Below are 18,799 nucleotides of genomic sequence, written 5' to 3'. Positions count from 1 at the left end.
GCCTCTACACTTGGCCACAGTCAGAGGTGGCATGGTGGCCTGACTTGCTGCTCTGACCACGCAGTTGCTCTTACATTCAGTTTCAAACCTTTACCATTTATTACGTTGCAAACATGACTTAGGACATTTCACACGGACTTGGTTACCAACACAGTGTCAGAACTGCAGGTACCTCTCTCCTCCCCAGCAGTTACTTTGCTTCTGCCACTTCTGCAACTACGAGCACCAGGGCTCCCCGGCCACAGGTCCCTCTCCTCTTCTACCCACGAGCACAAGGCTTGGCCATCCTTCTTCTCTGCTGCCTGGGGGTGCAGCTATGCCTGGATTTGCAGACACACAGACTTGCCCAGGGGAGAAAGACTTCCCCGAAATACTAAGATTTAAGGGCCAGACCTCAGCCGGGAAGAACGGCTGCTCTCAAGGGAGACTTTCTGGAGTTTTCCAGGCACAGGTACCCAGCTCGCCATTCTCTACCTGCCTCAGCTGACACTGCTTTGAGAAGCGGTTCTAGCTGGATGGCAGAAAATTGTTTGTTCTGGTCGTGAAAGTCGTATTCAGGTACAGGGACATCTTAAAGCCAGAAATCCAACCCCGCAGGTGGTGGAGATGGTCCTTCTGTGTCCCACTGCCACATCTAAAGCATGGCTCCCTCCCGTTGCTTTGGCGGGTCAAACAGGTCAGCAAGCACGGCCCACCCAGGACAAAGCCCCTCTTACCTTCACACACCAGCTGAATGCTGCTTGCTCAGGACCTCGGTAATAAAAAGCCAAGCCCTACACAAATACCTAAACCTCAGCTTAGCGCCAGGCAGCAGAACATGTTGGTGGATCTCACTAGACACTTCACAGCCAGCACAGGCCTCACATCATCCTTGGTCTTTCTCCTCTGATGGGTATTTGACCTCTGAGCTGCTTAGCAAGCAGCTCCGCAGAGCTCACGGCTGTGCAATGCTGCCAGCATCCAGCGCTGCTGCATGGAGCTGCTGCAATGCCTCGTCCTCGGGGTTTTCCCGTACAGACCATTAGAGGTGCCATCACTGTACCACGGTGTCACACGTGGCAGCTGGGACAAAATCAAGGCAGCTGGCACAGGTAAGTGAGACTGTGCATCTCCAGCCCTCCCTCCTAGCTGCCCCCTCTCATCCTTCCTAAAAATGCTGGACCTGCAGCTCCTGCCCCCTCCGGCTCGAGGGCAAAGCCCCACGGCGCGGGGTGCTGAGCAGCCCCTCACCTGCAGCGCGGAGGCAAGAGCTAACGAGCAAACTCACAGGGGAGGTCTCTTGGCAACACGGGGTGAGAGAAAAGGAGGGGAAAATTGCTGCCAGCTTGTTTGTGTGCACTTAGGGTGGCATTTCCAACCCTGTAATTGTTGCATAATGAATTTAGCAATGGAGTTCAAGAGCTATGATTCATTCAGGCCAAAAAAACATGAGTCAGCCCCCAAAGAATCATGAGATGTTAAAATTATATACATTTAACTTGAGCTTGACAAATCCGAAGGAGCAGCGTAACAGCAGAGTGTCTCAGCGCAACTCAAAACATCATGCAAATATCCCCGCAAGACGAGCACAGGGCAGAGCAGCGAGTCGCTCCGGCAGCGCAAATTATTTACGGCCGGCACCTGAACGCGGCTCAGGTGATCAGCCCCGGCTGGGATCCGGGCACCTGATGCTGTGTCTTACCTGGGACTCAAATCGCCTCCGGGGTTAAAGGGAATAAGGTCCCGTCCAGCCCGGCACGAGGTCTTTGTGCCACCTCCCTGCGGAGAGGAGCGCTCGAGATGCTCGTTCCTGCGTGCGAGCAGCACAAAGGCCGGACAGACGACAGGGGAGGAGAGGAGAGGTTGCTACGGGGAGCTGGCACTCCGGATGTTAAAACAAACCACAGCATGGGGCTGGAGAGGGAGTGCAGATCTCTGCAGGGGCAGAGCAAGAAAGAGGGCAGATTCATTATGGCAAAGGATGTCTACGTTAAGGAGCATGTGCGGATCGCCAGGAGGCAATGCAGAGAAGACCTCGGGAAAAAGAATATTTTTTTTCCTAGCTCTGTTGGGTGAACTTGTTTAAGTCATCTCCTGTATTCTGTGCTTACAGAGCTTGCATATGTGGAAAGAAACATTATTCTGAAACGAGATAGGGTGCGAATTCAAAGCAGAGCAACTATTCTGGGTTAACTCCCCAGGTGGCTTCTTACTCTAGAGTGACAGTACCTTTTTCTAGTTTAATTCACTTTAAAAATAGATTAGGCCAATGGTTCTGATCCGCAAGGCCATCATAGCTGGCCTGCCGCTTTTAGAGCATCCTTAATTAGAGCCTGGATATGGGGACAGGTGGGGCTCCGGGACGCAGCTCCGACGGTCCCAGTTTGGCAGTGTTGTATTAACCCAGGCCGGGGAGGAACGAGCTGCCTGCAGGAGGGTCTGCACAGAGCCCACCTGGCCGGGAGCGGCTGCCCAGCAGCCACCCTACACGGACACGCGTTCCCTTCTCCTCCCTCTTTGTACAACAGGGGAACGGCCGGCACAACGTGCTCTGCCAAATGCGAGCCGGGCAGCGCTACCATGAGCCTACAATCCGTGCTGGGCGCGCAAGCAAAAGCTGCCTTACACAGCCGTTTGTGTTTAATGTTCATTTGAGTTTACCATTTATCGAAGTTCTATTTAGCCTCATTAATCACAGCCTATCAAGCTCTTTCAAATGCAAACAGAAAAGAGTACCCAACAACCGCACTTCGTGCTTTATCCTTCTCCTCCTGGAATTACGGAAAGCCATGAAGCAGGAATGCCCACCCACCTGCCTCCTGCTTTCCAACCACTTCCCATGGGATTAAATCAGCTGACTGTTCTGGAAAAAAAAGTTATATCTCTTTCCCTGCCAGCTAGCAATATTCCAGGAGAGCAAACAGTGTGTTATGCTGGAGGAAGAGCAGAGGGAAGGCAGATACACCGCTCCTAGCTCCCGGCAGCGGCAATACCCGCATCAGGACTCGGGAGCAGCGTCTGAAAGCAGGGATGGCCAAGCCACCTTTGTCAAAGGCTTTGTCATTTCCTACCCGGGCCTCTAGAGCTGGAAACCCTGCAGCTCACCTAATCCACACCAAATGATACACCATTTGTTTGCTTCATACCGCTATCGAGGCTTAGTGTTCCTAAAGCTATTTGTTTTTTTCTAGGTGTGGACAGAGCTCTGTTAACCACAGTATTTACACGCTTCTGTGAGGCCTGGAAGGAGAAGGTCCATTAGAAGAAACGCGTTACTCTGGAAGCTGTACTTGCCCCTGCACGGAGGTGACGCCGAGTTCAGGCTCACACCGAGCAGCCCAGCAGGACCCGGCACAGCAGCAGGCTCTGGGCTGCTCACCTCCACCCCAGCCAGCAAAGCACCAGCATCACCTTAAAAATAATTTATTATTACTAGAAATATAGAAATATAAATATATAGAGAAAGAAAAACATGTCGGGGAGCAAAAAGCGACAGGCTGCAAAGGAACATGCCCAAAGCAGGAGCACTTGGGCGAGCGGCACAGGCAGTGCCGATGGGCAGCAGCGCCGGCAGCACGGCGCTGTCGGGATGAATGTGCGAGGGAGCACGTGGAGAGGAGCTGAGGAGAGACGAGCAGATTAACAGAAGACAACAGATTTCTAGTAAGATTGCGATAAGCCTCTTTAAACATCCCTGAAGGATGAGCCAGCTGGCAAGGCCGTCCTCGGAGGTGGTGTAACTCAACTCAGAGCCTTGCAAAAAGTGAGCAGCTGACCCCTTTCACACATCCCGGCTCGCTCCTGCAGCTCTTTAGGTAACGTGGCCGAACGCGCGGTGCCTGGATGCTTCTGCACCCGCCAGCAGCCTGCAATTACAGCCTCCCAGCAGAGAGGAAGCCAGCCCTGAACTATTTTCAATGAGCAAACAAGACGCGAGGTCGGGCTGATCGTTAGCGCCAGCGGAGCGCACCGTCCCCCGGACCCGGCCAGGCAGCACAGGAGGAAACGCGCTGTGTGCGGGCTGATCCTGAGCCACGTCCCCAGCACGAGGCCGTGCCGCTGCCCCACGCGTGCCAGCAGGGCTGGGGGCAGAGGCACGTCGCTCCTGGTAAGGGCTTTGCCAAAGCAGGGACGGCGAGGTGAAGAGGGGGGCCCCGCTATTGTGCTCTCGCCTCCTTCCAAAATTCAGCTCTGCCAAGCTCGGTGCAGAGCCGAGTCCCCCTCCTGGGGACACCACGTCCCCGTGAGCGGTGCCACCTTCTGAGGAGGAAGAGGAGGGGAAGCAGGGGAAGGCAAGCTGGAACATTACGATTTTGATGCTTTTTTAAGGGACGACACCTGCAAAACCTCCTGAAGGTGGAGTGGACCCCTCACAGGTACGGCTACGGGAAGAGTTTGTCATCTCCCTCTTCCAGCGCCCCAACAAAAACCCGCAAGCATCAGAACCCAGAGGGATCACCTGGAGCAGGAGAGGGCTTCAGAACGAAGAACAGCAGCGGCAGGTTTGTTTGATATCAGGCAAGATCTTTTTCGGCCAGTTAGCTGGTGATGCAATTTGCCCATTCGGGTCACTGAGCCACCATTTAGCAGCTTCGAACGAGACGAGCACAACTGCGGCCAATCTTCCCCCTCCAGCAAAACGAGTGACTCAAAGTGCAGCTAATGACAGAGGTTCAGGAGGATCTGGCCGAGGATTTGGCCTGCTGCTTTGAGAGGGCCACTTATTGCCCAGAAAGAGACCGACCTCTTTCAAGCCACAGAAGTTAATCCTGTGAAGATGAAGGACCTGAATTTCCTATCGTAATTCACAACCATTAAATACCAGAGGGCTGCCAAGCTCGAGGCAGACGCAGGTAAAAGCAAAAAAAAAGAGAGAATCACACCCAAAATCAGGTTAAGGAAGGTCACAGTTAAACCCTCCTTCATCTCCAGAGAGCAGGAGACATTTTTAAGGATGGAAATAAGAAAGGAATAACGTCTCCTGAAGACTTTTTAGCACAAACCCTGCTTTTTCACTAATTTACATAAGACAAAAATGAGACATCCCCTCACCCACAAAGGCTTCATTATTTGTCAGCCTCAGACTCTGTAACCATTATTCCAGCAAACATTGGTTGATGTTTTTCTTCTTACTGGATGAAATGTGCCTAGAGGCAACAGGCATTTTATAAATTATTAAACCAAGGGAAAATGAGGTCCTAACAAAGTGGCTGCAGAAGCGATGCAGAAGCACCAAGGAGCCGGTACAATTGGTACCAGCACACTCACACAGGGTCATTTTTCCAGCACTGAAGGACTCAACAACAAGACATTGTCTGAAATGGGCAGCCCAAACACGCAAAAAAGAAAAAGTTGTATCTCAGTGTTTCATCACACCCAGCACAGACATCAGAAGTTCAACACTTTAAAGCTTATTTTTGTTATGAAACCCTCATATGTGTCTTCCTGCTAGAAGGAAAATAAGCTTTTTATCCTCACAAGAGATCTCACAACATGAAGCAAAACCCATAAAAATAATGTAATGAGAGTATTTTCTAATGTAAGAAGAGTGTTTTCAGAATCACGCGGAGTTTTTGAGCAAACCCTTAGCACGGAGATGAAGCCAGGAAAGCATAAATGAAAAGGTGCTCTTCCTAGTCAGGATTTAGCGTGTCTTTCACCAGAACAACACAACCCCTCCAGTTTTGGTTTGGCTCCAGACTGGAAAGCCCGTCCTGCTTTCTGCCCGACGGGCACCGGGCCCCTCTCCGTCAGGAGCAGGGCGCCCGGCGGCAGCGGCCAGCTGCTACCGAGGCAGCCGGGGTCAAGGTGAGCGCTAGGGCAGCCCCCGGGCCGCTCCTCCCCAGGCTCCCCGAGCTCTCCAGGAGCACGGAGGGCTCAAACCGAGATCATCGACTTCCAGGTTTGCGAACCTCGTGCTTTCCTCCACGAGGACGAGAAGCCACCTTCTCTTCTCCTCCCCTGTAGCTTGAGACACCCTCCTCAAGCAGAGGTAGCACAGCGCAGGAGGGACCTTCCCACGATAACTAAGCGGGGTTAGGAGCAAGAACTTGTTTTCTTGCCAGCAGAGCCAACCGAGAGCATCCCCAACGCCGCGACCCCGGCGCTGCGGAGTTTGGGCTGCGCTCAGCCCTGCTGCCGGCGTCTGGAGGAGCCGCTCCCCAGGCGGGACCTTCGCCGCCTCACACGCAGACCAGCTGCAATCCCGGTGCCACTGCAGGAATTACGGCCGCTCACGTTTATGCTGCCTCAGGTACATCTCTTCCACAGCGTGGTTATGTCAAAGGGGAGAGGATTTCTAAAGGCAACCAGCAAAACCCCTCGGTGAAGCGAGGGAAGATTCCCCCCTTCGGCTCCTTGGGCTCTGGGCGATGACCCACGGCCCAAGGGTGTCCTCAAACACCAAACCCAGCCTTTGGCTAGGGGAGCAAACTGCCCTGAGGACCTAATCCCGTCCTCAGCGCTAGCTGCGTCCGAGGTAAGGTCGGACAAATTTATTGTGGGATTACCCGGGTGCCTTGAGCCACCGGGGGCGGGCAGCGGGCTGCATTATTTAAGCGGCTCTCACCAGCCCTGTCTAGGATTGCACAGGGCTGGAGTTACCGAAACTCCGTGATTGCGGCCACCCGGGAGAGGCGACCAAGACCCCGGCGGAGGGGAGGCGGTGGGGGGGGGGGGGGGGACACCCCCCCGGCCCTCCCCTCTCCCAAACCCACCCTCGCCGGCCGACGAGCTCTGCGGGGGCTGTCGCGCCCCTAAAAGGGGTCATCACCCCGGAGCCCCCCCGCCTCCCAAGACGTCCCCTCTCCGTGCCGGCTGCCCCGCCACTCACCCGATGCGCAGCGGGGCCCGGCCGCCGAGCTCCCAGCGCCCCGGCTCCGGCTCCTCCGGCGGCGGCTGCTGCTGCTGCTGCTCCGCCCCGAGGTGGGGCCGCGGCTTTCGGAGGCGCGGCCGCGGAGCTGGAGGAGGCGGGGGGGGGCCGTCAGGCCCTGCAGGTGGCCGCCGGAGCATCCTTAGCACCAGCCCCTCTCGCAGCATCCTCCGCACCGGCCCCTCTCGCAGCATCCCCCCCGGGGACGCAGCAGCGTCCCCGGGGGGGATGCTGCGGGAGGGGCCGGTGCGAGCGTTGGGCTGCGAGATCGCGTGCACGCGTAATAAATTTAATTAAAAAATGGAAATCTGCATCTCCGTCACCTTTCTGTCGCAGCCACCCGTCGTGGTGAGGCTGCTGGATGGGGCTCCGGGTACGGGCTGGGCTCGCGCGCACGCCGCTGCCTGAGCCGGAGTTGGAAGGTCTGGGGAGGAAATCCGGGTGAGCGGCCGTGCTGCCCTTTATTTTCAGCATAAACAGCCCAGGCTGGTGGCAGGTTCCTGTTTGTCACGGAGCGGCGGCGTTACAAACTGGGGAGGGAGTGGGGGCTCTCTCAGGGTGCGTTTTTAGGGGAAACTACGAGCCGGCCCTCAACGCCACGCCGGGTTCACGTCAAGCTTGCAAAACGCGGCGGTGCCGAAACCAAACGGCGTGCCCGAAGCATGCCTCATGCCCATTTCACAGGCCGACAAAGCGAGGCAGATAAGAGGCTTTGCCCGGAGCCCAAACCAGTCACCGGGCCTGGGAGCGCAGCCAGGAAGCTCCGGGGAGCTCGCGCTCACCCTGCAGGGCTGGGGAGCACCGCCGAGGGGATGCTTCACGCTGCTGTCAGATCCTGCCTCCGCGCATTTTCCAGGGTGAGATAGGTTTCGGTAGGTTTGGAGGATTAATCACCAGCCGCCCCGTTTCCTTTTGGGAAAAGGCCTCCACACAGGCGCCGGATAAGAGCAACGGGGAGGCAGCTCTGACCTTTGAGCTGTGGGATTTCCTTAAAACGTTCTAGCTCTACGAATAGCTATCGGTTTGGGTCACAAATCGCTCCTCTGAACGGGACAATGTGGGGGGAAGCGCTGAGCGGTAACAAAGCTGGATCTTTGCAGTTGTACCTGGGTGCGAAAGGGCATCCATAGCATGAAAGTCTTTAAGGTGGGAGTCTCCTCCGGTGTGTCTCAGGCCATCTATCCAGAACTCACGTACTCCTGCTGCAGCACAGCAGAAATGGGTTTCAAGAGTCACCAAGTGCCTTAGCTGTACAAACTTGTCTTACCGATGGATTTATAAATGATCAGGTCTGGAAAACAAAGCTGATGAGAAGGAATTACAGCCATGTCCTCCTCCTGACTGGATCCACGAAGGTGGGGGTTGGGGATGGAAGAAATGGGAAAAAGTTCAGCCAAGGTAAAGGTTAGTTACGGATCTGGGGCCAGACTCAGATCCTCACCAGCCAGAGGCCTCGGCGGCCCTGAGGCTCCCGGGGAGGCTCTCCAAACCCGGCAGCTGCAGCCCTAGCCCAGGGCGCAGGAGAGCCGAGCGACTTAGGATCGTCCTCTGAAGTCCATAATTTAGTTTGTTTATTGAAGAAGTGCTATAAGCACAGCTGCTTTCTGAGGCACGTATGGTAATGAGGGGGGGGAAATCATATAAATAAACTGGCTCGGTGCCAGAGCAGTGAGTCAGCGCGGGGAGCTGAAATGCATCCTAACAGTTACAGGATCAAAAAAAATAAGGCTCGCTTTCTGTTCAGGCTGGGGTATGAGCACTGCAAGCAGGACAAGAAGCCAGCTCCCACGTCTGCAGGCCCTTGCGGTGCCCAGAGCCCAGCCATGGAGAAGGTGGAGAGCTTCAGGGCTGAGGGAGGACCCGCAGGCATCTATCTGCGTGTCCTCCTCCGTGCTGGCAGATCAAAGCTCTCGATTCAGTTGCCAACTCAAAGATTTGGAGATAGAATAGAAATAGAGCTTGTTTGTTTTCTAATGCAGTCAAAATCCCCTGGGTCAGGTTTTCATGGTTTTCTTTGGTAAAAATTATTAAAAAGATAATAAAAATAAAACAAAAAGAATGCAAAGATTTAGGTTTAAACAAAAACAAAAAAGCTATTTCAAAACTAAAGTTCCATGAAAAGCACTCCTAAAGCATCCAGCGTGTTCAAAGACCCAGTTCCTAGCATCTCTTTCCTCATCCAGACTTCAATCCCATTTCACGGCTAGTTTTGGTCCCTCGGGTTCCTTTCTTTGTTAAGTTCACTCTTTGCTGGAAAGATTTCACCTAGGTCTGAGGAGAGGATTTTTCTCTCGTGTTTTCCCAACATGCAAGTTACTCAGCGGGCAGACCAGGCGCTGACAACCAACCGAGTCTTCCAGAGGAAAAAAACAAGTGGGAAGCTGCAGCGATTGCGGCAGCTCACGCGCACAGAAGGAGCTGCCAGTCTCGTGCTGGGGATAAAAACGCAGAAGCAAGGGGACGGCAGAAACCAAGCCCCTGCTCTTCACGTGTGCAGGGCTCGTGTGCTTCCCATCGCTGCATCGTACTGTGTGGGGACCGCTCATCTCAGCAGGGACCAGCCCAGCACGGGCAGGCTCCAGCACCAGCTGAGCGCCCTGGGAGCCGCGCAGGTCACCCCAGGCACCGGCTGAACCCACTGCCTTGTCTTCCCTCTCCTCTTTATTTCATGCTTCCAAAGATTTCTTTTCAAGGTCTCATGATGTACGTTCTTCCAGCTGATGGTAAGAGTTTGTTTTTTTTAAAAAGGCCTCAAATGGCCCCAAGCAGCCCCTGTCTGTGCTGAAACCTGCCCCGAACAAGCACAAGCCCCTGCGAAGCACGGGAGCAGTCCAGGCTCCGGTGTCTGCTCTGCTGGGCAAGGCTCACAGGAGACATTTGGCAGCACCACCGGGGCTGGGGGAAGAAGCGAGCCATGAGATAAGAAATGAAGGCCGATGTTGGTCATGGCAATGGGCTGCTTCGAGTGCTGGGGCTGGCCCAGGGCAAGAGGCAAAGTGAGCTGGGCAGGGGCACAGAGGGTGTGGGAGAGAGAGGGACAGAAAAGGAGGGTGAAGTGGGAAATCTTGCAGGTTTAACGATGAGGATAAGAGGCTCTGAACACAGATGGTGGGAGGAAATGAGCAGTGCAAGGGGAGCTGTGGGGTGGTGGAAGGGGAGGAGCGACCCAGCTGTGGGGCCTGGCTTGTTGAGAAGGAAGCTGCCAGGGACAAGACAAGGAAAGGGGGTGAGATGGGGCTGAGACGGGTGCTGCCGTGGTGAGACCGCAGCTCAGAGAAGGGTGCTGCAGCACGAGCACTGACATTGATAATTCTCTGGGAAAAATAAACTCATTCAAGGGCTTGGGAAGTGCTGAAGTTCTGGGAAGGCTCTCAGCGTCTTGCAGAGGGTTACACGGCATAACCAGGGTGCGGCTGGAAAAGGAGAGCTGGGGGAAGGAAATCAGCACAGAGGAGGCAGGAGGGCACCCAGGGAAAGCTGAAAGTGGAAGCAGAAATGTGGGATTAAAGAGACAGAGGGGCAGATCGGCTGCCTGGCACCCGTTCCTCCTCCTCCCTGTGGGCACAGAGGCCAGCTCACCACGGGTAATGCGTTTCACACCAGCTCCAGCAGCACCACCAGCCCAAAGCAACACAGCGTTAACATCCAGGACTTCCCCAGGGGAAGGACCATTTGTAGGCACAAAAACAGGAGTAGGCTTAGAGCAAACCCCTCCAAAAGCTGCAGAGAGCTGGGGCCAGGCTGACCTGTGTACGTACTGCAGGAGTTCACACCCTTGGCAAGAAAGAAATATTTCAGACCGATGGGCAAAGATCCATGACCTGCAGGGTTCCTGGTTAAAGTCCCTGTGGTCAGGAGCTGGCCACCTGCCCGGAGCCGAGTGCGAAGCTGAGTTCTCCTTTCTGTCACCATCCTCCTCTCCACCCTTGGGTGCCTCGCCGGGGGCAGGCCGGGCAGTGCCTGGGGAGGGGCACTGGGTGCTCAGCTCTCGGTGCAGGGCTGCTGAGCGCCCAGCACTGTGCCAGCACGCTGACACGTGGGGCTGGTTTCCACCTCCCAGCGCTGCACCAAAGTCGAGTCCACCTCAAGCACCAGCCCTCAGCAATAGTGGCTTTAATCCCCTAATTAATCCCTACGTCCTTGCTAATGCCCAAGTCCCCTGTGCAGCTTCTGTCCTGCAAGGGGCAATCACTGTCCCAGGCAGTTTCTGGGGGAAGCCCACCCGGGGACAACACTGCTGTGGTCTTCTTCTGCCTCCAGTTCGGTTGTGGGCTGAAAACCTTTTATGCTATCACAGCTCTGCATCTTACTCCTCTCCTCCAATGCCCGAACTGCAGTTAATGCCTGTTACTTACCTTCTTCACAGCAGGGTGGGAAGATTAATTAGAAAGATTGTCTCAAGGTGCAAATTTTGCAGCTGGCTGGAAATTTTGAAGGTCAGAAGTAAGCTGGTTTAACCCAGTGTTTGCGAGCCTCCGAGAAACTCTGATGGAAAGACTTTAAGGGCCAGACACAACTTAGAGTCAAGCCTTAAGGGCATGGCACGCTTCTGGTGCTGCACAAACCCACTGTGCTAACATCAGCACAGGTGCTGCCATTGGGGAATTTAAAATGACAGCTCAAAGCCACCCTCCTGGGCCAAAAGGGTTTGAATCAGAAGCAAGAGCTTCTGGCTACCTGAAAACAGACACCTCCGGGCAGCCCAAGGGTCAGTGCTGAAGAGTTTTGGTATGAGAAGTTGGTCAAAGCAAGACACTCCCAAAGCATCTGGATGCTAGACCTTATTGAAGGGTGGCTTAGCTTTTATATAACAATGTTATTTTATTTTCAGCTACGCCCACTCCCCTCCTCTAACTGAAATAAGGCATTGCCCCAGGTAACGGCCTTGAATTTTAGAGAAAGCAAAGATTAGCATGGAAAGCCAGCAGAGAAGTAGCTCCATCCATGCCCTGCAAAGAGCAGAGCCTGCCCCACAGGAGCGAGGTGGGAGCCACCAGGAGGCTGCAGCACAGCCCCTACCCTTCCACTTTCTTCTAGGCCGATGGCTCAGGCTGGATCGGGACTTGTCCTCAGAGGCAAGCAGGTTAGACACAGCAGTCGTGCCCATAATTTTCTTTGATATTTTCTACCCTACCAGTCCCATTAAAAGCCCTTCTACCTTCATCTGGACACCTATCGATTGGCAATTTATTAAATTATCTCCGTGCAGTGCACTTGAAACTCATCAGTGCTTTGTTCTCATCCGCAAGCTTTCTCCCCAGAATAAGCAAATATTGTCCGATAAGCTGATTTGCACAGCGCGGAGTGTTTAGCCATAAAATCCCCCGTGGCATTCAGGTATTTAACAAGCTGAAGTGTTTAAGGGTGTGTCTGACATTTGTTTAATATACAATTATTTAATGTATTCTTGAATCCAATCTGAGAGAAACTTGGCCTTGCAACCTTTGGGAACAGAAAAAAATGCAAAGGGGGTTCCTGAATCCCAACCCCAAGCCCTTGGTTTTTGTGGGCATTTTTGTCCTGGAAGCCCTCAGATGAAGCAGCCCTGCCATGTCCCCATGTGCCATTTGAGGAGCTTCACCTTCCAGGTGCCAGGTGAGGCTTTTCCATGGAGCTGTCTCTGCTGCCAGGGCTCTGGTGCCACACTCAGGTCCCTCTCCTCTCCCGAGAGCATCCCCACGCTGCTCTCGCCCTGGAGCAGAACCCCTGAAGGAGATTTCCTCCGGACTCCGAGCCCGTCCTTACATCAAGGCGCTGACGGCTCTGCCCGGCCGATCTGGCTCAGACACTCAGAGCTCATCAGATCCTGACCACAGGAGAGGAGCCCACAGAGAATTTCAGCGCTGCAGCCCCCACTCAGACCCAAGCAGCCCTCGCCAGCCCGCCAGGAAACAGAGATGCCACAGGCCATGCATCTTTAATGCTGCTGCTCGGTGGAGCACACATCTGATAGCCGGAGGCATAAAAGCCTCGCCAGGAGCAGGCGTGTCAGAAGTCTTTGTCCATCTTTTAGGGCCAGATCTGGTTTCTGCAGTTAATGAAAGTCACCCCATTAGTTTTCGCAGGATTTGAATCAGGGCCTGAGCAGCTGCATGCAAGAGAGCTACAGCCAGGACATAACGCTGCAAGAAACAGGGAGCAGGTCACAGGGATGTAGATGCCTGCTCCATGCTTATGGCTTTCTTTTCCCTAAAAACAGTGGCCTTACCACTCAGGTGCACTGACAGTTTTACATAAGCAGCAAAAAGCCAGTACGTGGATGGCTGTTGCAACACAAGAGGCACTCCTGCCACCAGCTCTGGGTTTATTCTGCAGCAGCCCAGACTTTCCCCGCTTTCACTGAGCTTTCAGCAAAAGCAGAAAGCTATCTCCTTTCTCACTGCATTCAGCAATCAGCCTAGATATGGCTCTACAACTACTACAGGTTTTTTTTTCCCCCTTAATTGTTTCCATATGTAATCCAGTTAACTAGGTTTGTTACTGATATAGAAGAAAGGAAAGGCCATCTTTTCATTCAGATTCCAATGGGTAAACAAAGCCCAAAGACAGCTGTGACAAGAAAAGTGCTAATGACAACATACACCACACTATAGTAGTTGCAATAAGAAAAAATCGTTTCTAATCAATACTAATTGGAAGTTTCCTGCTTTGAGAGCTTGTTAAGCATCTGTCTCCCCCTTGTACCAGCTAGTCTGATAGCAGACAAGACTCTCCTGCTGTTTGCCAAATTCATCCTTCTGTCTAAGCATATTTCACAAGAAAGATAAATACCAAAAGAAAAGGAAAAAAAAAGAGCAAGATGACGGCTCTTTCTCAGGTGAGGTTGTTCACATATCCCTCATTTTCATACAAAAAAACCTTTTACTCTCAAGTTCTAATCAGGAGACTTGCTGAATAACCTGGAAAGGCTTCACATGTTCACTGACACGCTGCATCTCCTCTTCCCTGCAGGGAACTACCACTGCTCGGCTAACAATGATGGGGTTTAATCGTGCAGTTATCCAGCTGCTATAAAGGTGACCGCACACATGAGAACTCGCACCACCAGGGTGGAATTTATGTAACCTAAGTGGCAGAGGCTCATTTTTGATAAGTATCTGCAACATATGAACGCCTATTTCATTCTGAAAGCATTAGAGGTGTTGACTCATTAGCAAGGAGATGAACAGAGGTACTGAACTGTTCAGCTTCCCAGGAAAATATGAGGGCAGAAGGGAAGTCAGCCTTACAGAGATACAAAAGACTTTGGGTAAGTTATCACAAAGCACGTGAGAGGCTTCTGAATTTTGATAACTGCTTTGCATTTAAGTTCTCTTTTTATTTTAATTCCACCCACAGACAAAAGAATAAAAGCCCAGTTTTAGAAACAAGTCACCCCCTAAACTCCCAGTGCAGAATCCTAACCAAGTCACTGGTGTAATGACTCAGTGCACAGTGCCAGCAGGACTTCAGCTTGAGATGTGCAGCACTGAGCACAGCCCTGAAGGCAAGGGGGTGTCTTGCCACCCCCTGCAAGCCTGCCCAAACCACACAACCAGGGTTTTTAACAGGGATTGTTCTGGAAAGGCAGACTAGGAGGGGAATTTACAATGTTTAACCTGAGCGGTCTTAATTTCTCAAGGAGTCACAATGTTTTCATATTACCACACTCAAGAAATATAAAACTGCAGCTTCTCCACATAGAGGGGGTTTAGGAAGACTTTGGCACTCCTGCCTCTCCCACTTACTTACAGCAGGCCGTAAAGTACACATGGAGCTCCTCCATCTGTTAAGATGCTTTGACATCAGCGTTTAATTATTTCCAAGGGGGTTCTTGCAGGACCTGAAGCCTGAGACATTGGTCTGCCTCATGCTGACAGACCTCTACATCCAGCTTGGACAAAGGCTCTCAAAAAAAAAAAAAAAAAAACCAGCCCCTCAAGCTCCCAAATTGTGGCGATTAAGCTACCTATCTCTTCCTCAGAAGCACTTGCTCAGCATTTCAGGGCTGTAACAGAGAACAAAATAGTACAGCTAAGCTTCTTTGGTAAGGTCTTAAATTTTCTTGGTAATGGTGTTTTAGAGGCATATGGAAAGGTCGAAAGGCATCAGCGAAGCCACCAGAAATATGTAAGTCTGGCAGCTGTAGCAAGTGCTCTCAGTAGAAGTGATTTTCTTTGCCATGCCTTAAATCACACTCCAAGAAAAAGCAATGATATGTGAGCTAGGGGAATCTTATGTTAAAATACTGGTACCTTGTATCAACCCCATCCCTGACCATAAAGTCATCCCCGTAAGCACCAGGACTGTGGTGGGAGGTGTGCTGCTATCCATTAGGAGGTATGGCAAGGGGTATGGGAGAACGCCTGCCATTTCTTTTCACTAATTCCAGCAGGCAGCTCTTGGCTCCCATTCTGAAGATGAAAACTGGAGTTAATGGGACAAAAACACAGAGCAGCACTGAATGAGAAATGCCAGCGCTGTTTCCTCTGGCTATCACGCATCGATGGCACTGTGGCCTGAGGGAGGCCTCAGTTGGGAGATCCAACACAGAGACAAACAAGAGCTCTTGCCAATGTTACAACAAGAAAGGCAGAAGGTGCCTGGAGGTGCAGGAGCAGCGCAGTGACCAGGCCGAGAGCTCAGGTGAGGACCCACTAGCAGTACACAGCCCCTGGGACACAGCCTTATTTATACCCTGATCATTTCAACCCTGTGCTCCAGGAAACCTGTTTGTTGTGAATTTAAGAACAGCCCAGAAGTCCCCCCTTCAAGGCTCTAAGTGCTCCAGCACTGCACAGAGCAGTAACAAAGTCTCAGCAGCCTTACCTCCTCAACAACTCAGGCTACACCTCTCCGTCTCTTCTTTCCCGTGAGTGTCGTTTGCTTTCAATCCTTTCAAAGTCCAAAGCCTTTCTATACTGTGCTGAGAAGGTCACCAAACCAGATTTGTAATTTGAAGTGCTAGCCCTTTCTGTGCCTCTTCATCCAGGGTCAGGGCACGCTCCACGTCCTGGGACCAGAGTGGGGCACCTTAAGCCTCTGACAAGATGCCTCGCTCTCAGTGCGAGTGTCATCAAAAATGCTCACAGCCAGACACATCTGTCTAGATCAAGCCAGCGTCCAAACCACAGGTCAATGCCAGCAGAAGGAAAAAAAAAAAAGAAAAGCTTGAATAGTTCATTTGTGTCCTCTCCAGCATCACCCTTCACGTGCACTCATGCAAGACGACAGCCCCTTTCCTCTGGCAGCATCCACAGGGCCAACATGGCCGCTGCCAGGCTGGAGCTCAGCCAGGCCCCACAGGTCCATGGAGCCAAGGGCTCGCTCACACTTGACTGAGCTCCTCCAGCCCCAGCACCCTGCCCCAGCCTCCGCACAGCCCCAGCACCGCTCGCAGAATGGGTCCGGGCCAGCCTGCGCCGCCTGGCACCAGCCCTCGACCAGCCACACACTACTGGTGGGGACGTTCATTGTGGGCAGGCCCACCCGGCCTCAGAGCTGCTGTCTGTACTGCCACAGACGTGTCAAAGCACAGGAGGAGAAAGCAGGGCTGCAGCAGCTTTTTGGCTTTTCTTCCCTCGATCGTCCCTGACCACCCCCAGCATTCAGCCCAGACCCACACAGCTACACCGCAGCAGGGTTCACAGGGCAAAAGTTAACAACAACAGCACTGGGAAAAGCACTGCAATTTTTTTTTAATTACCTAATGTGAGCCTCTTCCAGGCAAGGCAGAGGGAGGCTGCAGCCACAGGAACCCCACAGCTCTGTGAGGCCAGAGACCACAGCTGGGGACACTGCTCAGCAAAAGCACCTTCTGAGCCCCACGCTGTGGCAGCTGCTGGTCCCACAAGGCTTAGCCTGAGCAAAGACCCAGTGCAGGAGTTTAACAGGAGCAAGAGCACCCGTTAACACCCAGCTGGGTACTGCATCACACAGCAACCCCAGCACAGAAGGAAAGCAGCACCTGACAAACAGGACCCACAGCATCCCACGTGCAGTAGCCCACCTCCTACACTCACCTCCCTAGAAGCAGACTTCAGCAAGTGAAAGCCAACAGACACAGAGCTTCTGGAACCCCAGAGATCAGCACCAAACCCCTATAAAGTAATACACATCACCTACCACAAGCCCCCAGCACACACGCACACCCCTTTTCCCCACCTAAAACTCCCCTCCTGCTCACCACCCCCAGGCCACGTGCAGCCAGGCAGAGCTGGGCAGCATCTCCTTCACTCTGCAAGGATTAGGGATGCTCCAATCAAGCTGACCATCTAATTACTGTGGTTACCAAGCAAGGTGGAGGGGTGAGTGGTTCCTGCTGCCTTGCTCAATTGCAGCTGATTAGTTAAGTTGTAGGATTTTTTCCCCCCCCTCCTTCTGTGGAAAATTCAATTTGCCTTAAGGCAGCGTCAAGAGCTGATACTGACCTAATCCCTCAGCAGCCCAGGCCTGACCTGCTGCAAATTTCTGTGTCTATCAATAGTGCAAAACCACATTCCTCTCCTGAACAATACAATGGCACAAGGATCCACTTACCTTCAAGCCCTGCTTAAAACCTGTGTTGCAGAGCACTTTATATAATCATGAATCAAAAGTCAAATCCATGTGAACCAGCAGGTGAAAATGCATTTTGCTTGTTTGGCAAGCCCTAAAAAGCATTGTTAAATATTTTCTACAGTCCTTTCTTTAAAGGCTTACAGTTTTTCCTTCTCCTCCCTTCCCTGCTATGGGCTTAAATCCTTCCTGCTCAGCAAACATTAATTTTCCTTTGTCCCAAAGCGCTAAAATTGACATCTCTGTTACTCCTACCTCCTCACTTCCCCATACAACTAATTGACCATTACTGCTAATAATGTCAGCAGAGATCTGGGAGGGATGCTTGGTGTTGAAGTACTACTAAGGGAGTACTGCAGGCAAAAGTAAGTGCGTGTTTCTCCTTTCAGCCCTGCAGAAACAGCTAGCTGAAGTACACTCTCCTCCCCCTGCATTCAGAAGTTTAAACAAATAATTTGGAGGTCAAGTTCGAGATCACAAGTTATTTCAACACCCTCTTGATGACTCCCTGCTCAGCTGTATCCTCCCAAGGGTGAAATGTGAGTGTAAGAGCGGCCTTTTCCCCTGGCTGGGCTGATAAAGGGGTATCGCTGTGGGTAGAGGGAACGGCTGTGAGTGTATTTACTTTGCACCAAAACCTGGGGATTGTGGCTGTGCCCTGAGGCAGACCAGCAATCTGAGGACAAGGCTGCAGCACACGGCGTTGGAGTGCAGGTGAAGCAAGCTCCAGTCACCTAGCTCTGCTCCTGCTGAAGCCATCAGCGCTGAACTGCCTTCACGAGAAGATAAAGCTCCCAGGCTGAAGGGCTGGACGGGACAGCAGAGGACGTGCTGCACAGGAGATAGCGGGGTGCCTACCAGGGATGCTGGCATGTCGAACCTTGTGGGATGCATCAGAGCACTGCAGGGATGGGCACAGCGCTGGTGCCCGCTGCGGTTGCTTCACCCTGGGGCATGGAGGATGCCCCTGTGCTGTAGGGGTGTGCATTACAAAGGTGCAGCAGCATGCCCTGACAGCACAGGGGGCCACACCGCCACGCTCGGTGCTGACGTGCACGTACCTGGAGGCACGTGGAAACGTCTCCCTGCATGCAGGCTCGCAGGTTTCACAAGCACCCGCTGAAACGGTGCAGGTGCATCAGCTATGAGCTATTCCAAAACCAAGCCTCCACGCTGATTCAAAGCTTGGCAGAGCAGGGCTGAGTTAAAAGCCAGGTACTGCGGTCACAGCAGGAAGCAGGGGCTGGGCAGCACAAACCCATGAGCAGCATGACCCCGCTCAGCGCCAGCTGTCAGACACTGTCCCTAGGGGCTGGATAGGACAGCAGGGTGGTTGGTATTCCTGCATGCATTTGCTGCTTCCAGAAAATGGCTGATAGACATACTTTAGGCTAAAATGGGAGACAGAAATGA

At 52.9% G+C, this 18,799-nt stretch overlaps 1 protein-coding gene and 1 long non-coding RNA gene across 8 annotated transcripts in view; both read right to left on the bottom strand.

The window, feature by feature from the left end:
- The window catches only part of PPP1R16B (protein phosphatase 1 regulatory subunit 16B), a 60,601-nt gene extending 53,230 nt beyond the window's left edge, over positions 1-7,371 (bottom strand). For 2 of the 6 annotated variants that reach the window (XR_014572932.1, XM_083801059.1), the window contains exon 1: positions 6,812-7,072. The gene's annotated coding sequence lies outside the window, so the exon portion shown is untranslated. Of the gene's footprint in view, positions 1-1,681; positions 4,403-6,811; positions 7,073-7,173 lie in introns of those variants that run through there. The other 4 variants (XM_083801055.1, XM_083801054.1, XM_083801058.1 and 1 more) reach the window with 3 other exon arrangements.
- A 182-nt stretch (positions 7,372-7,553) lies between these two features.
- On the bottom strand, positions 7,554-18,657 carry LOC310882387. Of its 2 annotated transcripts, none has more exons than XR_014572933.1 (3): positions 16,852-18,657; positions 15,659-15,935; positions 7,554-12,878 (listed from the first exon to the last, which is right to left on the bottom strand). It is a non-coding gene; the product is annotated as an uncharacterized lncRNA (long non-coding RNA). The 2 variants fall into 2 exon arrangements; XR_014572934.1 differs by having other exon boundaries at positions 15,659-15,931.
- Positions 18,658-18,799: the final 142 nt, after the last annotated feature.

This window comes from Anser anser (genome assembly GCF_964211835.1).
Source record: "Anser anser genome assembly, chromosome: 16".
In the NCBI taxonomy this organism is placed as follows: Eukaryota; Metazoa; Chordata; class Aves; order Anseriformes; family Anatidae; genus Anser; species Anser anser.
This window is presented reverse-complemented; position numbering and strand designations above follow the sequence as displayed.